Source organism: Acinonyx jubatus, chromosome D1, assembly GCF_027475565.1.
Source record: "Acinonyx jubatus isolate Ajub_Pintada_27869175 chromosome D1, VMU_Ajub_asm_v1.0, whole genome shotgun sequence".
Taxonomy (NCBI): domain Eukaryota; kingdom Metazoa; phylum Chordata; class Mammalia; order Carnivora; family Felidae; genus Acinonyx; species Acinonyx jubatus.
In genome coordinates, this window is record NC_069390.1 from 93,799,960 (window position 1) to 93,818,916 (window position 18,957).

Consider the following 18,957-nt stretch of genomic DNA (forward strand, 5'->3'; position numbering starts at 1 on the left):
ATGCTTTCAAGTTTACTGATATTTCTTTTAATATGCTGTAATCCTGTAAACTTTCCAGTTTGGATATTGTAGTTTTCGTTTCTGGAAAATCCATATTTTTAATGTGTGTATTATATCTTCCATTTCTTTCCACATTTTGTTGATATTTTTTCTAAAATTTTTTTTTTCAACTTTTTTTATTTTTGGGACAGAGAGAGACAGAGCATGAACGGGGGAGGGGCAGAGAGAGAGGGAGACACAGAATCGGAAACAGGCTCCAGGCTCCGAGCCATCAGCCCAGAACCTGACGCAGGGCTCGAACTCACAGACCGCGAGATCGTGACCTGGCTGAAGTCGGACACTTAACCGACTGCACCACCCAGGCGCCCCTGATATTTTCTTCTAAATTAAGGGTTAGTCAGCTGTGGCCTGGGGGCCAAATCCAACTGATGACCTATGAGCTGAGAATGGGTTTTACATTATAAAGGATTATTTAAAAAAATAAAAATTTTCCGTAGAGAGCATATGCGGTCCACAAAACTTAGCGTATTTGTTATGTGGCCCTTTACAGAAAAAGCTTACTGCTCCATCTTTAAGTCGCTGATTTAAATCATAGAGCAGCTGTATTAGAGTCCATGTGCTAATTTTGTTGCCTCTGTCATTTCTGGGTCCGTTTCTATTGACTCATATGTTTCTCCTCAGGTGCTGCTTCTTGACAAGTCTAGTAATTTTTTATTGGAAGTTGGGCATTATGAAAGTTATGTGTTGACTATTTGAATTTTGGTGTCTTTCTTTCAAAATGTTGTGGTTAAAAATAAATAAAGAAAAGTGTTGAGATTAGTTTGGCAGGCCGTCAAATTCCTTGTAGATCAACTTGATACCTTTGAGGCTTTATTTTGGGACTAGTTTAGCCATACTACCAAGGTGAGAGTTTTCTGGTGTCCTCCCTCCCTCCCTCCCTCCCTCCCTCCCTCCCTTCCTTCCTTCCTTCCTTCCTTCCTTCCTTCCTTCCTTCCTATGTTTGTTTATTTTTGAGGAAGGGAGGGAGAGAGACAGACAGACAGCGAGACAGCAGTTGTGGAAGGGAAGAGAGAGAGGGAGGCCCGGAATCTGAAGCAGGATCCAGGCTCCGAGTTGTCAGCACAGAGCCTCACGTGGGGCTCAAACCCATGAGCTGTGAAATCATGACCTGAGGTCAAGTCAGATGCTTAACCAACTGAGAGACCCAGGTGTCCCCTGGTGTCTTTTCTTAATGCTCTGCCTATTCAACAAGGTCTCTTCATTCTGGTTGATGGCTACTAGAAAACACCTGGGCATGTGTGAGCTCAGGGCGTCACTCATCTTCTAGCTCCCTGGAAGTGAGTCAGTTTTTGTCCTTACAGAGTTCCTTCCTGGGCTTTCATAGATTAGCATTTGGCCAAAGACTTGAAGGAACTGTTACGTAGATTTCTGGATCTCTTTCTTTGCGTAGTTTTTTCCTTTCCCGCACTCTTCCCTACAAGTCCCATCTTCCTTATTGTACCTGAACTGTTATTTCTGAGGCTTCAGCTCAGTTAAACCCTGGGGCTATGCGTGGGTTGCCATGCTGCACAGTAGCCTACACGTTGCATCCAGAGAGAAAGATGGGGCATCATCGAACTCGCTTGGCCATTGCCCTTTGCTCATGGATTGCACTCCCGTGCTGCCTGTAGTCCAATCTCTGAAAAGAGTTGCTCTGGGTAATTCGTTTAGCTTCTAGTTTACAGAGGGAGGGCAAGTCTTGTGCTAGTTACTCTTTCAGGGGTAGAAGCCAAGAGCATGGGCATTTGACTGGGGCAGACTTACTCTCTAGTTCTGACCCTGCACTTCTCATCTGTAAGCATCTGATTCCTATTTGTAGAACAGGGATAATAATAGGACATTTGTGAGGGTTAGATGGAGGCAGTGCGTATCAAGAATTAACAAAGTGCCTAGACGATAGTAACGGAGAATAAACACATGATGTGGTTATTATTCGCATCTTACTTTTTGGGGGGAGAGGGGCAGCGACATGAAGTCACTTGTTAAATATCCTGTAATTAGCAGTTGAATGGCTCTCCCTCCCAGGAACTAGGGCTCCAAAGCCCCTGTTTTATGTCCGCGATGACCATGTCTAACTCCCAAAGGGATGGATGAACCACAGAGACCAAAGAGTCAAAAAGTCCAAGAAAGGGCCACATTTGTGCAGACTGTCATGTGCGAAATGAAAGGTTCCGAACTGGGATCGGGTCTGAATGGAAGCTCAGCCCGAGACATGGGTTTGCCACGTGCTCGGGGCACACCCTGCCCAGTGGGAGGCGGACGCTAACGTTTAGCGTGAGGAGGTTTCTTCCTTTCTGAGCATTGGATTACGCTGTAGTCTTCTACTTGCTGATTCAACCAGTATGGTTCTAATTGTTCCTACTTCCCGTTTTCTTCCTCCCCCCACGTTCCTGGGGTGCTTCAGTTAGACCACCTCTACCTGTTGCAGCTGTCTACTGCCCCCCCCAGCGACCTGTGTGACGTATCACTGTAGTGCAGGGAACTCCTGCACAGATGCGCAGAATGCGAATCTTGGTAAAAGTTTGATTTGGATGCTCAGCTCAGCTCTGTGATTTCCTAGCTGGGTCACAGCGGGCATGCCACTTGACCTCTTTGGGCTCCTGGTCTGGGAAGTGATGAAAACGGGTACTCGCTGAGATTAAATAAGATAATGTGTGTCACACACCTCAAACACAGACATAGCAAGAGTTGAGAAAAATAAGAACATTTTCCCCCAAATAATAAGGGTCGAGCCACAGAAAGCTAACTTTTCCTGTCAGATGTTCATTCCACTTGATCTCCTCCCAGACTCCTGGACAGCCAGGAGCCCGGAGCCTGTGCTAATGTCGCTCTGAGAACCACTTTTGTTCACGGACACAACCCTAAACGGGGTTTAATCTGGAAAACAGAAACCACACGCGTTATTAAACGCAGAGGGGTTAATGTTAGCAATCTGTTAAACAGCTTTTGGAAGAACGAAAAGGCAAAGAAGGAGCACCGAGGTGACACGGAGATAGGACGTGCGGGAAGAACCCCCTTCCTTGCACTGTTCCCCTGGGGCTGCAAAGAGGCAAGTGAGGGGTGTTAGGTCCCCAGGCTTCGAGGCATCGCTCATGATACCGGACTAGGAGGAGGGCATTCTAACCTTGCTGGTGCCCCGGGAGCTCCGTTTAGGGATCCTGGGGAGCTGGGAGTCAGGCATCTGAAGAAGGGGTACCGCACACTGGTGCTGGTATCTCTGGGGGGGATCCTGTGATAAGGGAGGGTGAAAAACCCAGACACCGAACCAGTTGCTCCTGGAACTGAGTGCCACCGCTGAGATGAAACGCTTACTGGGCACCGCTTACAGAAACAGCAAGTAAACGGGAAGAAAAAGCCCTCTGTCCTTCCTCTAGCCTTGCAGTGTATTGACCGAGCCCAACAGCGATCTGGCTGGCAAAGGAGCAGCGACGGTTTCCGAGTCTCTGCCCGGCGTCAGGAAGCAGAGTCCAGAGGGGTGGGTTCGGAGCTAAGAAACAATAGCCGAAAAACCCAGCGCAACTTGCTTTGTTCGCTGATCCCTGGCCTCTTCCTGATCTCCTTGGCTCCTGGCTCCCAGATTCGCTTCCTGTTTACAAGCTTGCCTCCATGCTAGAACTTGATATTTCATCCCATTTATGCAGCTCCAATCGTTGGGATTCTCTCCTTGACTAGGATTTGTATTAGTTAAGAGTCTTTTGGGTACAAGACGCAGAAGGGCAACTTGACCTAGCTTAAATCCTTTTGTTTGGCACCTATATTGGATGACATCACCAGGAAGGACTAGGTGCCGCTTGGGGACAATTCAGACAAGGACACAGCACTGCGGGTGGGCCTTCTCCATCCCTGGTCTGATTTTCTCAACATGTTGGCCGGTTCTCTCCCCTTGGAGGCAGACTTTCTCAATGGATGGTACATGGTCGCCTTAGCTCTGGGCTCAAGACTCATCACTGTATAGAAAGAAAAGAGTTTTCACTCTCTCGCCTCAAGGGTGAACAATTCCAGGAGTTCTGATTGGCTGGCTTTGGTCTTAGGTCCTCCTCTTGGACTGGGAGAGGAGGTATTAAGTTGGTTGCTTAGCTGAAGTCTTATGCCCACCCCTGTGAATTAGTGTGACTAGAAGAAATGCAGGAGAGTGTGGGGAAAGCAGGATCAGCAGGTGTCCATGATAATTTTTATTTAATTATAGACAAGAAGTTCTTCATCATCCATGTATAAGACAATGACAGATGGAGATTGTGCCCTGATAGATCTGGGCAGCACCTTGGTTATATCGTTATATCTACTTACACTAGGTAGTCAAGAGTCTAGATGGGATTCTTACGGGGTTGCTAGGAACCATATTGTTGGATAATGGGACACTCAATAAATAACAGCCCCCTCTTACTTTTTTTAAGTCCGAGTTCTGAAACAATTGGGGAAAATCATAGGATCCCCTTGATCTGTGACCATAAAGACATGTAATTGGTCTCAGTAAGCCTTTCATCTACTACCTTTCTTAAAAGATGGGTCAAAAGAATGGAAGTAAGGAAACGTATTGATAGGTTTCCAAGGAAGGAATCAGTGAAGTAACCAATATATTCCAATTTAGGGGCAATGTGCCAGGTGTCATGGAAGATTTCAAAAGAAATCCGGAATATTCAGGCTTGACCCCTAGTGATGTAATTGTATAAACGGGGAGATAGGATGAACACACAGCTTATGTTTTATTTATTGGGGACTCTCTCAGCGGCTGTCCCCAAATAATCCCATCCTTCCCAGGTTCTCAGTACCTCTTCCTCATTCTTTCTCTTTCCCTCTCTCCTTTCTCCCTCTCCTTTCCTGCCTATTTTATGGCATAAATGAAGGCTACTGCATTCATCAGGGCTGAGCAGAGAAACAGATTGGTAGGCGGTATATGGTAAGACATTTATTGCAGGGGTGCCTGGGTGACTCAGTTGATTAACTGTCCAACTCTTGATTTTGCCTCAGGTCGTGATCTCACAGTTCGTGAGTTTGAGCCCCACGTTGGGCTCTGTGCTGACAGCACAGAGCCTGCTAGGGATCCTCTCTCTCTTTCCCTCTCTGCCCCTCCCCAACTTGTTCTGTCTCCCCCCATCTCTCTCTCCAAAAAATAGATAAATAAACTTCAAGAAAAAGGAGTTTATTGCAAGGAATTGGTGTACTTGATTGTGGGGGCTGGCCAGGCAAGTCTGAAATCCATAGGGCAGGCTGTGAGGGTCGTATACAATTGAATTGAGTCAGTTTTTCCTCATCTACTTTGCCCTCCTGATCATTTTTCTTCTGAATTATTCTTTTAGGCTTCCAAGCTTAAGCCCTGGAACTCTCTTGATTTTTCCCACTTCCCTATATCCTGTGCCATTTATTAAAGACAGTGGTTCTTTCTTCCTGGTCATTCTGTTTTGTTTTTTAAATTTTTTTATGTTTATTTATTTTTAAGAGAAAGAGAGAGAATGAGAGTGGAGGAGGGGTAGAGAGAGAGGGAGACCCAGAATCCGAAGCAGGCTCCAGGCTCTGACCTATCAGCAGAGAGCCTGATGTGGGGCTCGAACCCACAGACAGTGAGATCATGACCTGAGCTGAATTTGGACACTTAACCCAACTGAGCCACCTGGACACCTCCCGTTCTTGTTGTTGTTTTTTTTTAATGTTTTATTTTATTTTTGAGAGAGAGAGAGAGAGAGACAGAGTACGAGCAGGGAGGGGCAGAGGGAGAGGGAGACAGAATCTGAAGCAGGCTCCAGGCTCTGAGCTATCAGCACAGAGCTCGATCTGGGGCTCGAACTCATGGACCTGGAGACCATGACCTGAGCTGAAGTCAGACGCTTAACCATCTGAGCCACTCAGGTGCCCCTCTTCCTGATAATTCTTACTTACGTTTGTCCATTTCTTCCTATCCATATTGCCACCTGTCTAGTTGGAGACCTTGATTCTCGTTTCTGAATTATTTTGTTAGACTTCTATTAAGAGATCTTTGACCTTTTTGTTCTTCAATTCCTCCTACATAACACCACCATATTATTAGTCTCAAAATACAATTTTTAGTATGCCACGCCTCTAACAAAATTTTTCTGTGAGTTAGAGCTATGTGCATTGACCTAGAGGGATGTCCACGGTAAATTGTTAGATCCAAATGGCAAGTATTGGATATACTGTGCATAGTAATATGCTATTTGTTGATTGACCCAAACTATATATTAGAATGTGTTTGTATATGATTGTATGAGCATAGAAGAAAGGGTGGGAGAGGTCAAACACCAAACTGTTAACACAAATTCATTGATTATCCAGGGCAGTCATTTTTAAATGTGACTTCATAGTGAAACTTTAAAAACTACAGAGATTTAATTAGACTAAGGTCTAATTCTGATGGTATGGGCATCAGAATTTTTTTTAATTCACTGTTTTTTAGAATTCAAGTATAATGAACATACAGCGTTACGTTAATTTCGGGTGGGCATCAAAATTTTTAAAACTTCTTTATGTGAACCTAATGTGTTGAGAACCATTGGTCTAGAGGATCAGCTTGGCTGGAGTGATTTAAAATATGTTTCTACAGGAACCCTCTTGCACTGTTGGTGGGAATGCAAACTGGTGCAGCCACTCTGGAAAACAGTGTGGAGGTTCCTCAAAAAATTAAAAATAGACCTACCCTATGACCCAGCAGTAGCCCTGCTAGGAATTTACCCAAGGGATACAGGAGTGCTGATGCATAGGGGCACTTGTACCCCAATGTTTGTAGCAGCACTCTCAACAATAGCCAAATTGTGGAAAAAGCCTAAATGTCCATCAACTGATGAATGGATAAAGAAATTGTGGTTTATATACACAATGGAGTACTATGTGGCAATGAGAAAGAATGAAATATGGCCTTTTGTAGCAACGTGGATGGAACTGGAGACTGTGATGTTAAGTGAAATAAGCCATACAGAGAAAGACAGATACCATATGTTTTCACTCTTATGTGGATCCTGAGAAACTTAATAGGAACCCATGGGGGAGGGGAAGGAAAAAAAAAGAGAGGTTAGAGTGGGAGAGAGCCAAAGCGTAAGAGACTCTTAAAAAATGAGAACAAAGTGAGGGCTGATGGGGGGTGGGAGATGGGTGTTGAAGAGGGCATCTTTTGGGATGGGCACTGGGTGTTGTATGGAAACCAATTTGACAATAAATTTTGTATATTTAAAAAAATATGTTTCTACACATATGAGTACGTATATTCAGCACTCAGTCAAGACTTCCATAATTGGGGCGCCTGGGTGGCTTAGTCAGTTGAGCGTTGGACTTCGGCTCAGGTCATGATCTCGCAGTCTGTGAGTTCGAAACCTGCATCAGGCTCTGTGCTGACAGCTCAGAGCCTGGAGCCTGCTTCCAATTCTGTCTCCCTCTCTCTCTGCCCCTCCCCCCGCTCATGCTCTGTCTCTCTCTCTCTTTCAAAAATAAATAAACATTAAGAAAATTAAAAAATAAAAGACTTCCATAATCAAAAATGCACTTTGACCTGGCTTAGTCACATGAGAGAAAAGACAGCTTAGCTTAAAAATATACCATACATGATCTGTAAAAGTGAGTGAATAAAAATTTCACGTATATACTTCCTATGTTACATTGCTACACACATATACACATATGTGTGTGTGTGTGTATATATATATATATATATATATATGTGACATTTGATTATGGATTCCTATGAAGAGACTACATTATTATTTTGGAAACCAGACATTTAAGTGTTTTTGTTTGTATTCTGTTTCTTTTCTTTTTTCATAAGACATCAATAGCAGGAGAAGGTTTCCCGGTGCAGTCCTGGTATTTGACACCAGAGGGATCTGATACAAAAACAGTATTTATGGAGCTTTGATAAAAGGGATATGGGTGGATGTTATCTGATCATCACTAATTAGGATTCCAGGTTCCCTTTCCCTTTCCTGCGGAATATCTAGTTTACTTGTTGTTTCTCAAAGCCAAACAACCCAAAATAGACATGGGACTGTGAATAGACGAACTTGAATTAGGTTTCATAAGGGGCAGGTTAACTGATGAACTTAGGTAAGTGAGCCAGGAAGTCCTTGGACTTGTCCTAGAAACCCTGGAGACCGTGGGTTAGGACCTAAGTTTGCTCAAACCTAGAGAACAGTTCAGGCTAAGGAACCGATGGCGTATTCCTTCCCCCATTCCAAGTTTGGAAACTTCGCTTATTACTTCTCTGCTTTGATCTGGATTCTGTTTAGTTAAGTTTCTGATTTGGTGATTCAATGGCGTGTGAAACATTGAGGTTGGAAGCCCGCACCTGCACAAGATCTACTACACAATGATTTGAGTGATAGCAAGTATTTGCAGAGGGTAAATGTTCTGTATGGGAAAGGGGCAGGCTAGTCCCTTCAGTTTCTGGGACACTCCCTCACTATCTGATTTTCAGAGCCCTTCAGGTCTGCAGTGTTACTAAGAAGTGGATGGGCACTTGGCAACAAAGCTGAGACGTATTCAGTGATGTGCTGGGCTGGCTCATAAGAGATGACAGTTAACATTTTCAAGTGTTTGGCTTGTTTTTTTTTAATATTTTGTTTTCAGATTAAAAAAATGTTTAGCGTTTATTTATTTTTGAGAGAGAGGGAGAGACAGAGCAGGGAGACATAGAATCTGAAGTGGTTCCAGGCTCTGAGCTGTGAGCACAGAGCCTGACGCGGAGCTCAAACTTGTGAACGGCGAGATCATGACCTGAGCTGAAGTCGGACGCTTAACCTACTGAGCCACCCAAGCGCCTCAGTATTTTGCTTGTTGATTGTCAGATGTGGACATTCTTACCAATTATGTAAACTTGCAACTGATTATGTTAATTAAATCATATTGAATTAGATCAAAAACAAAAACAATAAGCACTATTCCTTGTCACTTAATGATTTTACTATGTTTGCCTATTAGCTGTGCCTGCGAGGTCATTCAGGTCTATTGTGTCTGCATTATAGAAATACTATATAATGGCGTAACACTCACCTTTTCCGAACTGTATTCAGTGACATCGTGTCGGTAGCTTGAAACTGGCTACTCGGAGCCATAAGGCAACAGGAAGGCCACCTGGAGGCTATGCAAGCCAGTCCCTCCCTCCCCAAATTCATACTATGGACCCTCTTCACCTACTTAATTGCCTATAACTGACTACAGGAATGGCTCCGTGTCAGAAGATGATTAGGTCATATGATTTGGCTTACTCAACACGGACACCTAGGAATGTCTGGAGCCCAGAATGGACCGCCTCTCCTAACAGCCATGGATACAAGAGCTCAGCAAAAATCAGTGAAAACGTACTGTGAAAACGGACTCTCAGAGTATCATATATTTTGTCATTTGTAAATTCTACACTACGCATCTTTTGATCCGATAAACTCTTAATAAACACACACACACACACACACATACACATACACACATTTCTTTAAAGAGCTGTCAGCAGTTACTAGCATACTACTGGATGCCTTCCATTATAGAGTTTCTTCTTAACATAACCTGGGCTTAGAGGTAAGGGTTCAGGAACAACATGGGAAGGAGGGAATTGCTCAAGGGTTTCTGGATTACAAACCTTGAAGAATTCAGAGGCAAATGATCTTCGCAAGTGAGGCCGAGGCCCAACACGGGCAATAGAAGATCCTGTTGGTATGTAGGAAAGCAATCTGAGATGTGTAAATTTCCCAACTTTGATATCCCTCAACGGATGGGGGGGTCTCTTGGAGACATTAGCATAGATATCACTCTGAAAGCCAGGGCTGCCTGCAGTCATAGCCACAGGAGAGAAGCAGGGGGGCTGGATGAAAGAAAGTGGAGTCTCCCTTAATTTCCCTCCCTTTCCTTTCCTGCAAAATATCTAATTTACTTGTTAAAGCCAACCTCACATTGTTTATCCAGGCTGTCTATTTTTTGGTCCTAATTGATACTCATTAAAATCAAAATAAAATTACAACTGCAAAACTTGGCTGGGGTTTTGATTCGCTGCCAGCATGCCCGCAACCAATAAGACTTACTATATTAATGCTCGCGTTTTGAAACCCCAGGTATTTTAATAGTGAACGAATGTGAAAAAAAGAAAAAATGGTGCCCTTGTTCTAAAATTTCTCTCCAGCTTCTGTTACGGGACATAACAAAAATAGAGCCTAGATCTTTTTTTTTTTTAATTTATTTTTTTAATGTTTACTTATTTTTGAGAGCGAGAAAGAGCGTGAGCAGGGGAGGGGCGGAGAGAGAGGGAGACACAGAATCCGAAGCAGGCCCCGGGCCCCGAGCCGTCAGCACAGAGCCCGATGTGGGGCTCGAACTCACCGACGGTGAGATCATGACCTGAGCCAAAGTCGGGCACTCAACTGACTGAGCCACCCAGGCGCCACAAACAGAGCCTAATTCTTAATCGAGATTGAAGCTCTTTCATTAACAATCAAAAAATTAACTTGGTATGGAAGAATAACTGATGTGAACTTGGAATGGCTAAAACAATTGTTTAGCGTTTGGTGCTAATAAGGCTAGACTCCTGGGTTCTGTCCCCCTGTAGACTGGTTACCTTTACCTGGATGAAAACTCTGATCCACAATTAGGAAGGCGTTCCAATCGGCAGAGCCATCTTGCAGGTGCAATAATTGGACACTGGGGACGGGGCAAGAGTTTGTGAATGGGTCAAGGCAGATCAACCACCACCACTCCTAGAAAATAATTCAGAAGTACATCTTTTACTGAGAGTAGGTCATTAATGTACACACCCTTCCGTTTGCCATCATACACCCAGCTGTGTCACTGAATTGAGCGAAAAGCTAAGTCTTAAATCTCATCCAAAGGAGATTGTTGGAAGAATCGAAAGTTCATGAGGTGGAGTAGAAAGAACATATTACTTTGATGTGGATGTGGGGCTTCTGCCATTGATGAATTAGTGTTTGTTACTATATACTAGACGTAATACTAAGTGCCTCCCATTTTCTCACTTAATCTTAAAAATCCTATGAGGTAGATGCTTCTGCAGCTCCATTTCCTGGACAAGAAAAAGGTAAGCAGGGCACCTGCTATCCCACGGGTGAACTGGCGTTTGAACCCAAGGCTGTAGAGCTTCCAAACCCACAGCCTTACCCATTCTACGATGCTGTTTCCACACCAGCTACCTTGTGTTTAAGGGAGAGTTGATTAATGTCTCCCAGGTCTTGGTTTTCTCTCTTTCATAAAGGTGATAATAATGCCTGTGCTTCCACGGGAAGGGTACTAGGATCACGAGATAATGGAGATGCTTTGTAAAAAGTCACACAAGTGTGAAGTATTGTAATTCTAACTTTGGCACGAATCCTAAAGAGAACATTAGATAGCAAGACTACCATTTAGGTGCAATGTAGATAACTGTCAGCGTGTATCCTGGGCCAGTGTTTCTGATTTATTCATCTGTTCGTTTTTTTTGAACAGGTGTCGATTGGGCCACTAAGTAAGAGAAAAAGACTTGGCTTTGGGGTCGATCAATTTGGAGATTGTGGGAATCAACTCTTAACTGTCTCTTGGTTGCTGTCAGAACTTGTCAGACAAATCACTCAAACGCTCAGAGCCTGAATGACAACAGCGACTTCAGAGGGCTGTGGCCAGGATTCATCAAGATGATCTAGGTGCTCAATACATGTAGGTTTCTTTGCCTACCCCTAACTCTTGCTAAATGAGGGTAATATGAAGTTTACAAAGTAAATAAACGCCCAAGCCCAGTATGATTTTAGAACTAGAGGAGAATTAGAACTCATCTAGTCCAGATTTCTCTTTTTGCCAGTGTAGAAGATGAGGGGGAGAGGGTCTGATTCAAGATTACCTAGCCGGCGAGTGACAGAAATAGGACCGGAGTCCACGCCTTCTAACTCCTAACTTTCAATTGAGTAAAAATACCCTGGCACCTGAGTGCCTCTGAATAATGACAGTGTGTGGTCTTCCTGTCCAAGCTTTAGAGGAACGGACACATAACAGTTTTAGAAACGCGGTTTGGAGATGCAGTTGTGAATCGGGCTTTGCTGAATCTGGACAGATGACTTCACAGCCATTTTCCCATTTTATGATTGAGGTGCCACACGTGAACCGTTCCCCTTGCAAAATGTCCTCGTGTTTATCGTACGAGCGTGCAAGATCTCAACCTGGCTCTTGTCCTCTTTGGCTTGTGGACACCAAAGGTGGACACGTACAAAAGTTGAAGGAGGTAGAAACGTAACCTAGAATTACTCCGCGGTGAGTGATACAGAGAATGACAAAAGCATTTCAAAGAGAAAGCTGTTTTGTGGTTCTAGAAATGCCTCGGGGGAGATTGTGAATGTCCATTTGAGTATAATGAAAAGGAAGGACATCCTAGGCAGAGATCAAAATGTGAGCAAAGGTCTGGGTGGAGGAATCTGCAGGGCGCATTTAATTAGTAATTAGTCTAGCCGAGTGCTAGGGGCCAGTCGAAGACCTCTGGGAGATTAGGTTGGAAAGAAAGATTGGCATGGCACAGAAGGTCTTGAATGTCATATTAAGAGTTTGAATTTTATCCTACAGAGGACGGTGACCATCTGAAGCATTGGTAGCAGGAAGTGCCATGAACGCAGAGGCAAGATTTATCTGTGGTGTGATAACAAGGAGAAAGACTGGAGCTAGGACACTAGTTAAAAGTTGATTTCAATAAGCTGATAGGATGATGGCCAAAAGGACATAAATCAGAGATACGAAAGAGGTAGGATAGAACGTTTTGGTGAGTTAGAGACAGGAAAACTCAAAGATGATTTTTCAAGTGGGGAACAATTAGATTAGTGATAATATGACAAAAATGGAACAATAATGAAATGGAATTGGGGGAGGGAACTAGTAGGGTAATTTGAGATCGTGAACTTGCTTCTAGACTTAAGATTTTTCATGTAATGGTGGGGCACGTGGGTGGCTCGGTCAGTTGAGCCTCTGACTCTTGGTTTTGACTCAGGTCATGATCTCATGGACCTTGAGATAGAGTCCCCCCATTGGGTTCTGTGGTGGCAGCTCAGAGGCTGCATGGGATTCTCTGTTTCCCCCTCTCTGTGCCGCTCCCCAGCTCACACACACTCGTTCTCAAAATAAATAAATAAACATTCAAAACATAAAGGTGGCAAGTACAGAAATCTGAATTATGATGGTGTTGAAGACCCTTGTGTGCCAGCTTGAAACTGTGAAGCTACGAGATTCTGAATAATTTAGACCCCAAACCCTCTAAAATATAAAAACTAACTTGTCACTAAATTCTTCAGATTTGATTTTATTATCTTAATGAATGGGAGAAGGAATTTATTGTCTCATGTAAGGAAAAATAACGGTTTTTAAAAATCAGTAATGATCTCTGAACTTACCTGGTACGATTTTAAAAAACTGAGGAAAAATTCATATCCTGTAAAAATCTAATGATGAATTTTTGTGCGCACCCCCGCCCCCCACATCCACACCCACACCACCACCACCGCCAAGATCAAGCTCACAGAACATTTCCAGCATTGCAAAACTGCTCTAGAAAGCTCTTTTCCAGACCATAACCAAGGATGACCACTGTTTTGACCCGATCCACATGGATTATTTTTGCCTGTTTTGAACTTCATGATAATTGGATCATAATCTACACACACACACACACACACACACACACACACACACACAATTTAAATATTGTGTTATTTATTTATAATTTTTTTAAATGTTTATTTTTGAGAGAGACAGAGTGTGAGCAGGAGAGGGGAAGAGAGAGAGGGAGACACAGAATCCGAAACAGGCTCCAGGCTCTGAGCTGTCAGCACAGGGCCTGACTTGGGGCTCTAACCCACAAACTGTGAGGTCATGACCTAAGCCGAAGTCGGACGCTTAACTGACTGAGTCACCCAGGAACCCCTAAAGATTTTATTTTTAAATAATCTCTACTCCCATTGTGGGGCTTGAACTTACAACCCCAAGATCAACAGCCACACGTTCCAGTGACTGAGCCAGGCATATATATCTATATGTATATTTAATATTTACATACTTTTGTTTAATATTTTATATTTATACACGTGTGTGTGTGTATTCTTATTCTTTTGGTCCAAATACATTTCCCCAACATTTTATTAACAGAAATTTTAAATATACACCAAAGTGGAAATAATTTTCCAATGTACATCCATATGTTTACACCCAAATTCTACCATTAACATTTTATTATAGTGTGTACTCTTTGAGGTTTAAATTTATCATCTTGCTTTTTGTTCTTTATTCGTATCATCCCCTCTTTCATACTTTTTCTCTTCTATGCTAGTGTTTTTGATTATTCTTTATGATTTTGTTTTACATTTTATCTCTGTTATTGACTTATCACCTATACTTCCCTTTCTATTAGTTTTTCTACAGTGTATTTTCTTTTATTTTTGTTTATTTTTTTTTAACATTTATTTATTTTTGAGAGACAGAGAGAGAATGTGAGCTGGGGAGGGGCAGAGAGAGAGGGAGTCACAGAATCCAAAGCAGGCTCCAGGCTCTGAGCTGTCAGCACAGAGCCCAATGCGGGGCTTGAACCCGTGAACCATGAGATCATGACCCAAAAGGCTCAACCAACTGAGCCACCCAGATGCCCCTCTACAGTGTATTTTAATATTTAATTGACTAAGTCTACTTTTAAATAATGTTAAACTAGTTCGTGTATAATATAAAACCCTTAGTCCAATATGCTTCAATTTCTCTTCCTATTCTTTGTGGTATTGGCGTTACACATTTTACTTCTGACAATGTTATAAACCCCTTAATATGTTGTTATTACCTTTACTTTACAATCAGTTACCTTTTAAAGAAATTTAGAAAATTATTTTTAAATGTGTCTTTTTTATTTGCAGACATACTTAATCATTTGTGGTGTTTTCTGTTCCTTTGTGTATAGAGCCCAATTTCTGTCTGGTATTGTTTTCCTTCTGCCCAAAGAATTTCTACCGAAATTTCTTGTAATGCAGGTCTGCTGGCAATGAATTAACTCAGTTTTGTTTGTTTGAAAAAGTTTTTATTTTGTCTTCATTTATGAATGGTAGTTTTGCCAAAATAGAATTTTATTTATTTTATTTTATTTTTTTAACATTTATTAATTTTTGAAAGAGAGACAGAAAGTGAGTGGGGGAGGGGGAGAGAGAGAGAGAGGGAGACACAGAATCTGAGGTAGGCTCCAGGCTCTAAGCTGTCAGTACAGAGCCCAATGTGGGGCTCGAACTCACAGACTGAGATCATGACCTGAGTCGAAGTCGGACGCTTAACCAACTGAGCCACCCAGGCACCCCCCAAAATAGAATTTTAGATGAATAGTTCTTTTCATTCAGTATTTTATTTTATTTTTCCATTTTTAAAATTTGTTTATTATTATTTAAAAATATTTTTTTTTAACGTTTATTTATTTTTGAGACAGAGAGACAGAGCATGAACAGGGGAGGGTCAGAGAGAGAGGGAGACACAGAATCCGAAACAGGCTCCAGGCTCCGAGCTGTCAGCACAGAGCCCGACGCGGGGCTCAAACTCACGGACAGCGAGATCATGACCTGAGCTGAAGTCGGCCGCTCAACTGACTGAGCCACCCAGGCGCCCCTAAAATTTGTGTATTTTTAAATTTATATCCAAGTTAGTTACTATATAGTGCAATAATGATTTCAGGAGTAGATCCCAGTGATTCATCCCCTATATATAACACCCAGTGCTTATCCCAACAAGTGTCTTCCTTAATGCACCTTACCCATTTAGCCCATCCCCCCTCCCACAACCTCTCCAGCGACCCTCAGTTTGTTCTCTGTATTTAAGAGTCTCTTATGGTTTGTCCCCCTCCTTGTTTTTATATTATTTTTGCTTCCCTTCCCTTATGTTCATCTGTTTTGTATCTTAAATTCCTCATATGAGTGAAGTCATAAGGTATTTGCCTTTCTTCGACTAATTTTGCTTAGCATAATACCCCCCAGTTCCATCCACGTAGTTGCATATGGTCAGATTTCATTCTTTTTGATTGCCAAGCAATACTCCATTGTATATATGTACCACATCTTCTTTATCCATTCATCTGTTGATGGACATTTGGGCTCTTTACATACTTTGGCTATTGTTGATAGTGATACTATAAACATTGGGGTTCATGTGCCCCCTTGAAACAGCACACTTGTATCCCTTGTATAAATACCTAGTAGTGCAATTGCTGGGTCGTAGGGTAGTTCGATTTTTAATTTTTTGAGGAACCTCCATGCTGTTTTCCAGAGTGGCTGCCCCAGTTTGCATTCTCACCAGCAGTGCAAAAGGGATCCTCTTTTTCCTCATCCTCACCAACATCTGTTGTTGCCTGAGTCGTTCATGTGAGCCATTCTGACAGGTGTGAGGTGGTATTTCATTGTGGTTTCGCTTTGTATTTCCCTGATGATGAGTGATGTGGAGCATTTTTTCCTGTGTCGGTTGGCCATCTGGATGTCTTCTTTGGAGAAGTGTCTATGCGTGACTTTTGCCCATTTCTTCACTGGATTATTTGTTTTTTGGGTGTTGAGTTTGGTAAGTTCTTTATAGATTTTAGATACTAACCCTTTATCTGATATGTCGTTTGCAAACATCTCCCATTCTGTCGGTTGCCTTTTAGTTTTGCCGATTGTTTCCTTCGCTGTGCAGAAGCTTTTTATCTTGATGAGGTCCCAGGAGTTCATTTTTGCCTAAATGTAAGGTCTTTCCTCCATTTTGAGTTTCTTTTTGTGTATGGTGTAAGAAAGTGGTCCAGGTTCATTTTTCTGCATGTCGCTGTCCGGTTTTCCCAGGACCACTTGCTGAAGAGACTGTCTTTATTCCATTGGATATCCTCTCCTGCTTTGTCAAAGATTAGTTGGCCATACGTTTGTGGGTCCATTTCTGGGTTCTCTATTCTGTTCCATGGATCTGAGTGTCTGTTTTTGTGCCGGTACCATACTGTCTTGATGATTACGGCTTTGTAATACATCTTAAAGTCTGGGATTGTGATGTCTGCAGCTTTGGTTTTCTTTTTCAAGATTGCTTTGGCTACTCAGGGTCTTTTCTAGTTCCATACAACTTTTAGGATTGTTTGTTCTAGCTCTGTGAAGAATGCTGGTGTTATTTTGATAGGGATTGCATTGAATATGTAGGTTGCTTTGGGTAGTATAAACATTTTAACAGTATTTGTTCCATTCTGTGAGCATGGAATATTTTTCCATTTTTTGTGTCTTCTTCAATTTCTTCCTTAAGCTTTCATAAGCTGGATTTTGTTGTATTCCTTTAAAGATTGAGGCTTTGCTCTAAGATGCATATAAATTACTTGGAATCAAAAGTAGGAATGATTTTAAGTTTTGTTAGGGCAGGTTCTAAGGAGTCACATGTTTAGGCTAATCTGACCCCACTACTGAGGCAACATCCTTTTGAGGATTCTACTTGTTGCTCTGGTATTAGGAGTTCTCTTCCCTTGGGCTAGTTGGAAAATAAACTATTTCCAGTCTCATATGAGCTTTAAGAATTGTTCTGCCTACCTACTGATTTCTGGTTCTTCATTTGGCCTCCGGCGGTTTCCTCCCTCATGTTTGCAGACCGGCATTCAAAGACTTGCGTGTGCCCCTCTATGGGTCTTCAGTGATCCCTAATCATTTTTCTCATTGTTTAACGGGGGAGGGTAAATTTAATCTCTGTCATTCCATTATGGCTTTTACCTGTAGTAAATCCCCTTCAGGTTTGAATACTTTCACTCGATATTGTGTCTGTGAGATTCTTTTCTCTTTCTTTATTCTTCCTTTTTTTTTTTTTAATTTTTTTTTCAACGTTTATTTATTTTTGGGACAGAGAGAGACAGAGCATGAACGGGGGAGGGGCAGAGAGAGAGGGAGACACAGAATCGGAAACAGGCTCCAGGCTCTGAGCCATCAGCCCAGAGCCCGACGCGGGGCTCGAACTCCCAGACCGCGAGATCGTGACCTGGCTGAAGTCGGACGCTTAACCGACTGCGCCACCCAGGCGCCCCTATTCTTCCTTTTTTTGAGAGTCTAGAGAACTTTTATTTTTTATTTCTATTATTTTTATTTTGTGAACCTGATTGACACACAATATTGTATTAGTTTCAGATGTGTAGTTTGGTGATTTGACAAGTTTGTGCATTATGCTGTGTTCATCACAAGTATATCTGCCATCTGTCCCGTTATGTTGATATTGCAGTGTCATTGACTGTATTCTTTATGCTGTGCCTTTTATTCCTGTGACTTACTCCAGAACTAGAAGCCTGTATCTTCCCTTCACCCATTTTTCTTAGCCCTCCACCTCCCTTCCCCTTGGCAACCATTAATTTGTTCCCTGCATTTACAGTTCAGACTCTGCTTTTTGTTTATTTGTTTTAGATTCCACTTATGAGTGAAATTATATGGTATTTGTCTTTCTCAGTCTGACTGATTTCATTCAGCATGATACTCTCCAGGTCAATCCATGTTGTCACAAATGGCACGATCTCATGCTTTTTTTTTTTTTTTTTTTACGGTTCCAATGGTAATCTTCGATTGTGTATGTATGTATCACATTTTCTTTTTCCATACTTCTATTGATGGACACTTAGGTTGCTTCCCTATCTTGGCTATTGTAAATAATGTTGCAATAAACATAGGGGCGCATGCATTTTTTTGAGTTACTGTTTTCCTTTTCTTTGGGTAAATGCCCAATAGTGGCATTATTAGATCATACAGTATTCATATTTTTAACTTTGTGAGGAACCTCCATATTGCTTTCCCACAGTGGCGGTACCAATTTACGTCCTCACCAACAGTGCATTGAGGATTCCTTTTTCTCCAGCATCCTCGCCAACACTTGTTAATTTCTTGTCATTTTGATTTTCGCCCTTCTAACTGGTGTATGGTGATACTTCATTGTGGTTTCGATGTGTATTTCCCTGACGATTAATGATGTTGAGCGTCT